The sequence below is a fragment of the Carcharodon carcharias genome, chromosome 10 (genome assembly GCF_017639515.1).
Source record: "Carcharodon carcharias isolate sCarCar2 chromosome 10, sCarCar2.pri, whole genome shotgun sequence".
NCBI lineage: Eukaryota > Metazoa > Chordata > Chondrichthyes > Lamniformes > Lamnidae > Carcharodon > Carcharodon carcharias.
The window spans coordinates 62907874-62921161 of NC_054476.1; the positions used below are offsets into that span (position 1 = coordinate 62907874).

Below are 13288 nucleotides of genomic sequence, written 5' to 3' on the forward strand. Positions count from 1 at the left end.
AGGTGGGATGTGGGAGGTCCACCAGGAATGTGTTTGAAATGTCAAGTCTAGATGAGTGTTTCAGCAGAAGAAGAGCTAAGGCAGGGACAGAGATGGGTGATGTCACAGAGGTGGAAATGTGTGGTCTTGGTGATGGCATGGATATGTGGTTAAAAACCCACCTTGGGGTCAAATATGATACCCAAGTTGTGAACAATCTGGTTCAGCCTCAAACAGTAGCGAAGGAGAGAATTGGAATTGGTGGTGGAGGCAGTGGAGTTTTAGTGGGACCAAATACAATAACTTCAGTCTTCCCAAGACATAATTGGAGGGAATTGCTGCTCTTCCAGTGAAGAGAGGTGGTGGTGAGATAGAATTGGGTGTGATCAGTGTACAGGTGGAAACTAATGTTGTGTTTTCAGGTGGTATCGCTGAGGTGCAGCAGGTAGATAGGAGGTAGCCAAAGATAGATCCTTAGGGTACACCAGTGGTAACTGTATGGGAATGGGAAGAGGAGCCATTGTTGGTGACCCTCTGGCAATGATTAGAGAGATAAGAATAGAACCAGGTGAGTGAAGTCTCACACAGCTGGATGACAGTGGAAAGGTTTGTATGAGTATAGTTTGATCAACTGTCAAAGGCTATAGACAGGGATAGTTTGCCTTTGACACTTGACACACATTGTCATTTGTGAATTGAATAAGAGCCATTTTGGTACAGTTGTAGGGGTGGAAACCTGATTGGAGGGATTCAAACAAGGGCCTTCTGGAAAGATGGGCATGAACTTGGGAGGTGACTACACATTCAAGGACTTTCAGCAGAAAGGGGTGTTGGAGATGGGGCAGTAGTTTGCAAGGGCGAATGGGTCAAGGGTTTTAATTAGAGAAGGTGGGGATGATGGCGGATTTGAAGAAGGATGTGGGCTTCGCTGGCAGACAAACGTTTATTGCCCATCCCTAATTGCCCTTGAGAAGGTGGTGGTGAGCTGCCTTCTTGAACTGCTGCAGTCCATGTGGTGTAGGTACATCCATAGTGCTGTTAGGTAGGCAGTTCCAGGATTTTGACTCAGTGACAGTGAAGGAACAGTGATACATTTGCAAGTCAGAATGGTGAGAGGCTTGGAGAGGAACTTCCAGTGGCGGTGTTCCCATGTATCTGCTGCCTTTGTCCTTCTAGATGGTAGTGGTTGGGGGTTTGGAAGGTGCTTTCTAAGGAGCCTTATTGAGTTTCTGAAGTGCATCTTATAGATGGTACACACTGCTGCTACTGTGCATTGGTGACGGAGGGAGTGAATGTTTTTGGGTAGGGTGCCAGTCAAGTGGGCTGTTTTGTCCTGGATGGTGTCAAGCTTCTTGAGTGTTGTTGGAGCTGCACTCATCCAGGCAAGTGGTGAGTATTCCATCACACTCCTGACTTGTGCCTTGTAGATAGTGGACAGGATATGGGAGTCAGGAGGTGAGTTACTCGCCGCAAGATTCCTAGCCTATGACCTGTTCTTGTAGCCACATATATGGCTAGTCCACTTATATGGCTAGTCCAGTTCAGTTTCTGGTCAATGGAAACCCCCAGGATGTTGATAGTGGGGGATTCAGCAATAGGGATGCCATTGAATGTCAAGGAGCGATGGTTAGATTCTCTGTTATTGGAAATGGTCATTGCCTGGCACTTATGTGGCACGAATGTTACTTGCCACCTGTCAGCCCAACCTGGATATTGTCCAGACTTTGCTGTATTTACACATGGACTTCTTCGGTATCTGAGGAGTCGTGAATGGTACTGACCATTGTGCAATGATCAATGAACTTCCCCACTTCTGACCTCATAATGAAAGGAAAGTCATTGATGAAATAGCCGAAGATGGTTGGGCCTAGGACACTACCTTGAGGAACTCCTGCAGTGATGTCCTGGAGCTGAGATGACTGAATCCAACAACCACAGTCATCTTGCTTTGTGCTAGGTATGACTCCAACCAGCAGTGAGTTTTCCCCCTCATTCCCATTGACTCCAGTTTATCTAGAGCTCCTTGATGCCATACTTGGTCAAATGCTGCCTTGATATCAACGGCAGTCACTCTCACCTCAGATCTGGAGTTCATCCCTCTTGTCCATATTTGAACCAAGGCTGTAATGAAGTCAGGAGCTGAGTGGCCCTGGCAGAACCCAAACTGGGCATCAGTGAGCAGGTTATTAAGCAAGTGCTGCTTGCTGCAAGCATTGTTGATGACCTCTTCCATCACTTGTCCGATGGGGTGGTAATTAGTCAGGTTGGATTTGTCCTATTTTTTGTGTACAGGACATACCTGGGCAATTTTCCACATTGCTGGGTAGATACCAGTGTTGTAGCTGTACTGGAACAGCTTGACTAGGGGCATGGCAAGTTCTCGAGCACAAGTCTTAGTACTATTGCCGGAATAGTGTCAGGGCCCATAGCCTTTGCCAAATCCAGTGCCTTCAGCCATTTCCTGATGTCATGTAGAGTGAATCAAATTGGCTGAAGACTGGCAACTATGATGCTGGGGACCCATGGAGGAGGCCGAGATGGATCATCCACCCGGCATTTCTGGCTAAAGATTGCAGCAAATGCTTCAGCCTTAACTTTTGCGCTGACATGCTGGGCTCCCCCATCATTGAGGATGGGGATATTTGTGGATCCTTCTCCTGTGATATGTTTAATTGTCCACCACCGTTCACAGCTGGATGTGGCAGAACTGCAGAGCTTAGATCTGATCCGTTGGTTGTGGAGTCACTTAGCTCTGTCTATCACTTGTTGCTTATGCTGTTTGACCCACAAGTAGTCCTGCATTATATCTTCACCAGGTTGACACCTCATTGTTAGGTATATCTGCTGCTGCTCCTGGCATGCCCTTCTGCATCCTTCATTCAACCAGAGTTGATACTCTGTAATATTGGAATGGGGAATATGCCAGGCCATGAAGTTACAGATTGTGGTTGAGTACAATTCTGCTGCTGCAAATGGTCCACACCGCCTTGTGGTTACCCAGTCATGAGTTGCAAAATCTGTTTGAAATCTGTCCCAGTTAGCACAGTGGTAGTGCCACACAACACGATGGAGAGTACCCTCAATGTGAAGATAGGACTTTGTCTCCGTAAAGACTATACACTGGTCACTCCTACTGATACTGTCATGGACAGATGCCTCTGTGGCAGGTAGATTGATGGGGATGAAGTCAGGTATGTTTTCCCTCTTGTTGGTTCCCTCACCACCTGCCGCAGACCCAATCTAGCAGCTATGTCCTTTAGGACTTGAACAGCTTGGTCTGTGGTAGTACTACCAAGCCACTCTTGGTGATGGATATTGAAGTCGCCCACCCAGAATACATTCTGTGCCTTAGCCACTCTCAGTGCTTCCTCCAAGCAGTTTTCAACATGGAAGAGTACTGATTCATCAGCTGAAGAGGATCAATATATAGTAATCGGCAGGAAGTTTCCTTGCCCGTGTTTGACCTGATGCCATGAGACTTCATGGGGTCTGGATGTTGAGGACTCCAAGGACAACTCCCTCCCAACTGTATACCACTGTGCCTTCACCTCTGCTGGAGCCAGGGACGGTGATTGTGGTGCCTGTGACATTGTCTGTAAGGTATTATTCCATGAGTATGACAATGTAAGTTTGTGAGACAGCTGTCCCAATTTTGGCACCAGCCCCCAGATATTAGTAAGGAGGACTTTGCAAGGTCAACAGGGCTGAGTTTGCTGTTATCAATTATGGTGCCTAGGTTGATTCCAGGTGGTTCATGTTAGGAAATATAGCTTAAGTAAGTTATTCTTATATTTGTGGGTGTTAGGAATGAGTTTTAGCTTTAAAGTTTAAGTTTAAGATGTTTAGATTTATACAAGCTCTTCCAAAGTTTGAGGAAAAAGATGTTGAAGCGTTCTTTATTTAATTTGAGAAGATGACTAAACAGATGAAATGGCCACAGGAGTACTGGATGTTATTATTACAGCCTAAGTTGCTGGGTAGAGCATATTAAGTATATGCTTTGCTGTCTGAAAAGGTATCAGTAAGTTATGTGGTGAAAAAGGCTATTTTAAGTGCATCTGAGTTGGTTCCAGAAGCATACAGGCAGAAATGTAGGAATATGAGAAAACAGCCTGGGCAAATTTATATTGAGTACTTTTAAGTGCCTACGCGAGCAAGACATATAACCTCATCCGGCCCTGAACGCGCCCAATTCTAAATCTCTTAAAACAAAATAATTTTGACTGGTTAAAAATAGAGACAACATATTCAGCTCTTAGGGAAGCAATTCTTTTGGAAGAATTTAAAGACTCAATTCCTTCAGTAGTGAGAACTCGTGGAGGAACAGGTTGTTCAAACTGTAAGATAAGCAGCAGAGATAGCTGATGATTATGAGTTAGTTCATAGAGCTAACCATTTTTTGTCACCCTTTCAAATCAGAAAAGGATAGAAAGTGGGAAGATGAAAGAAAGGTAGGTAGTCAGGGAAGAGAAGGAGTGGCTGGGAATTCCCAGAAAGTTTCTCCTCAGATCAGAAAGGAAGGTACTGAGGGTAGAAGTGACATTCGAAAGTCTAAGTGTTTTCATTGCAACAAGATGGATCATGTTAGGGCAGATTGCTGAAGTTTAAATGGTAGACCTATTGCAGTAGTAGGAACACCTAAGGAATCCCCAGGAAAAGTTTTGTCAGAAAAGGAAATGGTTGTTAAAACTGTGGTAGTAGCGCTGGTGAAATGTGTTCCCTCAGAACATACAGGAAAGGGGGATATGGTTCAGGATAGTCCTGAGAACTCTTCTTTGAACATTGGTGAAGGAAGTCAGGCTAACAGAGAGTCTGGATGTTTTGTGTCAAAGGGAGAAGTGTTTTGTTACTCCTCCAACAAAATAAATAAGCAGATTAAAATTTTGACAGATATGAGCAGATCAATCATTGATGTTGGCTGATGATACAATTTGTGTTCCAGATAGTTTTATGAAGGAAAAAGTATTAATAAGAGGCAAAAAGAGATTTTGACCAGAGAAGAGATGAGATGTTAATGTACAAAAATGCCATTTTGACTTTGCTAAATCAAAATGAAAATTTACCGTATTTGGGTTCGGAAAATGAGCTTGAGGATGGGATTATGTCTACAGTGAACGAAAAGGACAATTGGGCTATAGACTTAAATGAAATATTTTTTGCTGAGTTAAAGACTGGGAATAAGAGGAAAAAGAAAAAAAAAGTTGAGCTGTGATAATACAATGATGCACAAATCCTGCTAATCTTGTTACATTTATTGACTTTGTTCAAGTACATATTTGTAATTATATGATATAACATGTTTAATTGTGAAACAAAATGGAAAATTTTTGTATAATAGATAATAAACTATTGCTAGAGGTTTATGATGTTAAGTTTGTGTGAGGAGGATGAAAGTCCATTGTAAAGAAACCTTCACTGTGTGAAGCTTTCTTTTCTCCAAAGGCTTAGGTGTTAGGAAATAGAGATAACTTAAGTAAGTTATACTTGTATTTGTGGGTGTTAGGAATGAGTTTTAGCTTTAAAGTTTAAGTTTGATTTGTGCTTCTGTATCTGTGTTAAGATAAGTCAAATGGTATTTTAGTTTCACTTTAAAAGGCTGTTTGCATTTCTAATGAGATGTTTACGACCCCTATAAAGTGAAAGTAAACACACAAGAATAGGAAGAACAGTGCTGTTGCCTAGCAACAGGGAGGCAGATAGGCAGGTTCCTCCCATAGACACAAACACACAAGAAGAAAGACAGCAGTTTGTTTTGGAAGCTGTTTGAGTTCAGTTTTTTGAAGGCAGCTGTGAAGCAGAAGCAGCCTAAAAGGAGACAGATAGCAAGTCCCAAGCTAAGAAAAACCCCAAAAGTCCAGGAGAGTGGAAGAAGAGAAAGTCCAAAGATGACATTCTTGTTAAAGGAAGGACAGGAACCTGGGAAAAGGTCCTGTTAGGTAAAGTTAAGAGTGAGGAGCAAAGAGAAAGGCTCCAACCTCCAAGATTTAAAGTGAGAACAGCTTGCAAGAAGCAAGAAGGTTCAAAGAGACAACAGAAGGTCTGTAATTCTTTGCTATGGGCATGTGAAGCAGTGGTGTACTGATAAGGCTGAGTTGGTGAGAGAGAGTGCATGGAAGACAGCTTGAGTACATGTGGTGACCGAAGAGGAATATCAGAAGGAGAGTTTGAAACCCTGGAGGTGAACCTTTGTGGCAGGTGATTCAAAGAAAGTGTTGGTTTGGGAGAAGATTCCAAGGTGAGGTCCTGGAGAGTGGTGATTGGAAACCCTCGTGTGAAGGACAGAATTCAGTGAGACTGGTTGGCTCACAGTGTGACAAACATCTGGGTGGGGTAGGGGGGCTGGGGGGTGGGGGGGTTAGTTGAGGAGAGACCCAAAGCATCTGCCACTTGGTTTCAGAGTGTGGTGTGTCTGACCAGAGGGGGCCATTGGTTTACATGAACTGTGCACTTACTGTGAACTTTAGGGTGTAAGATAGCTTTTGTAACTTGAGTTATCCCTACAAATCTGTATACATCTGTAAAGGTATAGTTGTGGGTGAAGGGATATTGTAATATAGTTCATATTTTCTTGTTGAATAAATGTTTTACTCTTTTGTTAAAAGTTCATCAGCTGATGCCTATGCTTCTGTTCAGTAGCTACTCTCCACAAATCTAAACAAACAAAAATAAAAGTTGGGATCTATCAAGCTAGATTCCACTCTGGGATCAGGCTTGTCCAGGGATAACCTCAGCTTGGATCATAACATCCATCCAGTTTCATTCCTTTGAGGCTTTTTAGCAGTTTGATACAACTAAGTGGCTTGCTAGGCCATTTCAGATGGCAGTTAAAAGTCAGCCACATTACTGTGGGTCTGGAATCACATGTCAGTCAGTTGAGGTAAGGACAGAAGATTTCCTTTTCCTAAAGGACATTAGTGAACCAGATGGGTTTTTACAACAATCAACATGGTCATTGCTTGACTTTTAATTCCAGATTTTAATTAATTTTAACCATCTGCCATATGTGGGAGTCAAACCCAGGTCCCCAGAGTATTACCCTGGGTTTCTGGATTACTAGTCTAGCAACGATTCCTCTACGCCACCACCTCTCCTGAAGAGAGGGAACCGTTATCAATGTCAGCAACATGGGAGCCAGGAAGGGAAGTTGGGTAGTCAGCAGTTTAGTGGGAATAGGGTGAAGAGAGCAGGAGGTGAGTCTCATGGACAAGGTAAACCCTTGAGACAAGAGATAAATTAGAGAAGGAAATGTGTTTGGATATAGGTCAGGGGGAATACTTAAAGTTCGGCTTGGTAGGCTGGGGGAAGAGGGGAAGTGACAAAGGCAGATGATTGGATGGTCTCAAACTTGGTGACAAAGAAATCCATGAGCTCCCTGTGGGTGGAGGAAATGGGGAGAGGGGTTTAAGAAGAAAGCTTGCAATAGAGAAAAGAAGACAGAAGTTACCTTTGCGCTCCGGGATGATCTTGGAATAGTGAGCTGTTTTCACAGACAAGAGTGGGATCTAGTTGTGCTTTAGGCATATGTGCTTCTAGGAATAAAGGTATAGGAGTAGAATATTCAGCTCTAGAAGTCTGCTTTGCTATTGTATTAGATCATAGCTGGTCTATACCTCATCCTCTTGGTTCAGTTTTGGTCTTTTTATTGGTAGTCTACACTCATTGGTCATTGATACAGAACTGTTTTATTAATACAAAATATAAGGTAATCAACTGATGATAAATTATATTTGCATGTAGAAATTTGTGATAGTTAAGTAGTTACCCACCTTTGTTCCGTATTTCTTGGTAGCTTTATCAGACAGAAATTTATCAATCTCAGTTTTGAAAATTGTAATTAAACTGGCACCCACAACCTTTTGGGAGAAAGAGTTCTCAATTTCCATTGTGCTTTGTGTGGAAAAGTTTGTTCTAACTTCACTCTTAAAATGCCTATTTCTAATTTTAAGATTATGCCCTCTTGTTCTGGATATCCCCATCAGAGGAAATAGTTTCTCTGTATTTACGCTATTGTATCCCTTTAATAGATTAAACACCTTTATTAGATCACTCCTCAACCTTTTAAAGTCATGGGAATACAAGCAAATTTACACAATCTCTCCTCATAATTTAACCCTGGTATACCTGGCGAAATAGTGCTGTATCCTGTCTGAGGCCATTACTGTTCTAGTTGTTGCACTGAGAGACTCATACAAATACTCACTGGAAGTTCCTTCAAACTTCACATGCTCAGACTTCAGCATTCTATGAGGTGTAGGCAATTTGTTGACAGGGAGATAGTTCTGCAAGAATATCCGTTCTCGCCTATGCTTTTGAGAGGGGCTTGGACCTCTGAGTACAAATGTTCATGAACATCAAGGACAATTTTAAAGGTATGCTTAATCATGATGTTGTGCATTAGTTAATTTTCAATGGGCCATAACTTCCGAGCTTCCAGGAGCCGTAACTGGGAGCTGCCTCAAAGATGTACTGGGGAAATCCCCGAGGTACCCAAGTAAGGATCGCCCAGCAGTTGCCCAGGAAGTTCACATTTCTGTTGGGTAATTGGCCTGCAATCAGGACCATCCAAAAGTATGGTTTAAATCGCAAACTTTGGATGGTTATGAATGTTTACGGTAATTGTTGCCCAGGAAAAGCTGGAAGAATTAAAACCACTTCTAACTCCTGAGTAACTATAGTGGTGACCCCCAACAGGACCCTCTCCCACCCCCACCTCTCGGCCACCCCCATGGGCCACCTGAATACCTGACCACAACTCCGCTGACCACACCCCTGACCACTCAACCCCTGCCCCCTCACTGGCACCCAACCCTCCCCCACTGACCACCCACCGGCCTCCAATCCCGACCACCAGACCCCCCTCCCCGCACCACCACCTGACCACCCTCCCACCACCACCCCCCCAAATCCTACCCACTTACAACCTACCTTCTCCCTGACTTCTGAAAGCAGCTGGACCTTTAAATTCATCTACTTTACGGCAGCTAGTGCTGTAAAAAGGGGCCTTGGCTTCCTTATCTTCAATTCTCCAGCCCTCGACTGAAGGCATCAGGAGCATGCTGCCCTACACAGTTCTTGCCTGGCCTGAGTCGGAAGGTCAGGCAATAAAGAAGCAGCTGGATTTCCGGGTAAGTAACTACGAGTGGAGTGGCAATCCAACCAACTCTTGGTTGCCACTCTGTGCAAGTTCAGGCCCAATGTTTTTATTATGTTGTAAACTTCATTTTGAACCCAGGTAATTTTTGAATTAGTGAGAAAGGAAAACGACAAATTAGAAGTATTTTGAGCAATATTTTGGTTCAGTCTTGTCCTTTTTATCAGTTTTACGTGGATCTAATTTCTCACTATTTTATGAATACAAAATTTAAAGTAATCGACTGATAAATTATATGTGCAAATAAGAAATAAATTGTGATAGTTAAGTATCACAGGAAATGTGATACCTTAAATATGATAGTTAAAAAGTATGCAAAATGAAGCTTCTTCATTTCCTTATGATTCAGCTTAAAAATGCAAACTAATTCCCTTATTATACCCTGATGTGAATTGTGGGATTGTTGTATTTTGCAGTGATATCACAACAGCTTCTTAGTCTTCAATCATTGTATATTTAGCTCTATAACTAACCAGCAGTACTGTTTTTATTTTCTTGAGACTAATGCAGATTATTAACAATTATAAATGGCAGAAAGTGAACACAAAACTCTAATTTAATTATGCTATTGGTTTATTTCATTTGAAATCCTTAATTAAATACAGTCTTGCTCATTAGTCCCAGCTTTCTATTTTTATAGTTGTACCATGTATACCATTAGTAAATAGCATTGATCATTGCTTATAAAAATGTTTAAATTCATGGGGCAGAATTTTAATGGAACCAAGCTGCTCTCAACAAAGGGTCCAGCAGTGGGTCAGGAACTCCCTTATTGCAGTAGTGGGCTTTGTCATGGCTGTGCTCAGCCACGGCAATAGCATCCCACTTCCAGGTCTCCCAACCAATCACAGAGTGCAGCACCTGTCAATGGAAGGATTTCTATTTAAAGGGACCCCAGTGTCAAAATGGTGTTACCCTTCCTGCGTTGGATCAGAACAGTTCTGCAAGCAAAACAATGGAAGTGGGATGTGGGAAATACTTCTCACCATTCCAGTCATTGTAGCAAATGCCAGAGCCCTCTGCGCCTGATTGGTCCTAAGTGCCGTCACTGGCAAATATGGCATCGGTCACCCGGGAGGTACACTTGTGGGCAGCAGATTGTGAAATCCTGCAGATGTCACCAACAGATCTGTTGAAGGAGCTGGAAGTGCAGACATTCAGGGCTTTGGTGATGTTGATGGCCACTGGCAATGCATGCCCACCTGGCCCACTTGGTATGAGGTGTTGTTCCAGGAAGCTGCAGATGTTTGCAGTGACCTACCATGAAAGCCTTGAACTCCTGAGGAATTGTTGCTTTGTCATGTCAAGGAAGATTAATTCACTTTTTACTCTAATCTGGGGTATTGCCCCCTTCGAGCTGTAGCTCTCTATCCATCCCCTCTGTTAAAGAGTGTCATATGGCTGCTGAGAAGGAAGCTGCTGCTGTTGCTCCTACAGCTGCTGGTGCTGTGGTATTGTTGCTCCTGCTGCTGATGCTGTTGATTTTGTTGCTCCTGTTGCTGCTGGCGCTGTGATTCTTTTGCTCTTACTGCTGCTGGTGCTGTTGGTTTTGTTGCTCCTGCTGCTGATGCTGTTGATTTTGTTGCTCCTGCTGCTTCTGGTGCTGTGATTCTTTTGCTCTTACTGCTGCTGGTGCTGTTGGTTTTGTTGCTCCTGCCACTGCTAGTACTGTTGGTGTTGATATGCCTACTTGTAGAGCTGCACAAGTTGCACCCATGCTGCAGTGAAGGCTGATAGCAGGGAAGTGCAGATGAAAGAGGACAAAAGACTAAAATAGGTGAAGTGACTTTGAAAAAGTTGGAGATCAATTGTAAAGCAGTGAAATATTGCTCTTGGAACAAGTGCTGTGAGCACAAGCCTTTTACATCAGTAGGGCAGCAGCTATGTAGTTTCAGTCTCTAAAGGCTTTCCAACCTGTCAGTTTCATTGATCGATTTCTTCCCATTTTGCTCTCGTCTTGTTGGCTCTGGTGAGTTCCACACATCTCAGGAAACCTATATACTGGCTGCTAAAGCCAGATTTCTGGTTAAATGCACAATTAATTGAATATTTAAATGATTGACCCAACAGCTCCAAAGGTATTTCCTGCATTTTGGAGGAGACAACACCAACTTGGCACAAGTCTTTGCATGGAGCTTTGAGCCCACTCCTTTCAACTTGTAAGTGGTGGCCAGCTCCATGAGAACACTTGTGGACTCATCCATAACATAGCATCTGATGGCCAATGTCTCAGCGTCTATTTCGGCCACCACTTACACATTGGAAGGAATGGGTTCCAAGTTCTACATGAAGATTTGTGCTAAGTTGGTGTTGTCTCCCCCATGCTCCCTGTCTTTGGAGGGTCAGAGTTTGGTTTTCACCACCTTTGGTGACTTGTGCCAAAATTGGGAGACCACACGCTAATCAAGCCACAGTCTGACATAATTATGTTAGACATCAGGGTACTGCCATGGAAGCTTAGACTGCTGCCATCATTGCTACAGGTACCAGTATTCAAAGGGGCATGGAGGATGTCACAGCAGTCCAGAAACTTGTCCTTTAGCAGATTATTAGGATTGATGAGGTACCACCCTTGGGGGAGGGGGGCTGGGTGGCAGAGGCTCCGTGGAGCACGAGTCCACTGTCCTGTCTCGGGAGCACAGCATTTATCTTCTCATCACTGCCACTCCACTAATGCCCTTGCTGTTGCCTGTCAGCCAGCCAGCTCAGATTACAGCCACCCATGCTGTCCGAAGCCTAGACATCCTGGGCCAGAGTTGCTCAGTGTCATCTTAAAAGGCGATCTGCAGTTCTCTGCACTGAAAGTCATCAACCTTCCACCAGCCATGTTGCTGCCACTGGGATAGCATTGCGTTGGAGCACTGAGACAAAGGAGGACACCAACAAAACAGGCACGATGGGAATTCAAAAGGGCTGTTCGTTGACATTTATATGCAGTATGGCATAGTTTGATTTAGAAATGTGGTTTGGAATATTTATTTCATGGTGGATTTTACTTTTTCTTTGTGGTCAAGTGGACATTGTGATGATCAGTAACAGAGAAAGTAAAATGTGGGATTTTTAGTTAATTGGAAAATAGGATTGCATTTACTTGTATTGCATACTTGTATTGCAGCTGAATGAGTCATTCACAGACAGCTAAGCAAGAAAGGGGCCCTGTTGGTTGCCTCTTCCTTTTCTCTTCCTCTTCCTCAACTGGTTGCCCTAAAGATGGTGACATGGGCTGTCCATTTGGCGAGTTTGTACAGCATGCAGCAGACCACCATGAATCTCAGCTCGTGCTCTGCTGAGCACTGTAATGACCCTCCTCAGTCATCCATGGTTGCTTGAGCACCCCAAAGGTCTCTATCATATTTTGTGTGGCAGCATGGCTTTCGTTGTGCGCATGCTGTCCATGTTTGTGTAGTGTTATGACACAGCAATTTGTAAAGGCTGAGTAATTTAAAATCCCAGAGGGAAACTTTAAACAACTGTCATAACCTACTTTTTCATTAGTATGTTTTGAATTCTAAATTCAGGAAAAAGACCACCAATTTTCATGCGATTTTTATATCAAAGTAAATGAGACATTTATTAATTTACAAGTTAAAACATACACATGGCTACAAATTACTACTGTCATTACTTTTAACAAATTCCCAAATTAATCTCCACTAAGGCAACAATAACCAATAGACTTAGACACCAGGCAAAGCATTTTTCACCTTACGAATTCAAAATGAGGTTCCTTTCAATTTGGTTCCTTTGCAAACAGTTGTAGGCTTACGGCTGCTTAGATATTGCATGCCTCTGCCTTGCACACACAAACTCCTTTCTGTTATACCCAGCCTTCCCCTTTGAATGTAAACTTTCATTGTATCACCAGGCTCTTTGAACCCCTTTCATAGTACCAATTTTATTCATAATATAAACATTGCTTGGTGTCTCCTAACTAGGTGCAAGATTTCACCCGCAGTCTTTGAATGCTCTATTCAACAAAATACAAATGTACCCTTTACCTTACTGTTTACAATTGCCTTGCAAAGACTCTGTCCCACTCGTGGGAAATCCCAAGTATCAGAAGGAACCAATAGAAAAGGGGCCATGGGCCAAAATGCAGATGCCTATTGGCCATAAGACCACTAAACTTTGCAGCTGGCAATTTCAGATATGGGAACC

General features: G+C 43.1%; 1 protein-coding gene across 1 annotated transcript in view; it reads left to right on the top strand.

The window, feature by feature from the left end:
* The window catches only part of LOC121282838 (sodium/hydrogen exchanger 10-like), a 395537-nt gene that overhangs the window by 299788 nt on the left and 82461 nt on the right, over positions 1–13288 (top strand). The gene's annotated exons all lie outside the window — the stretch shown is intronic.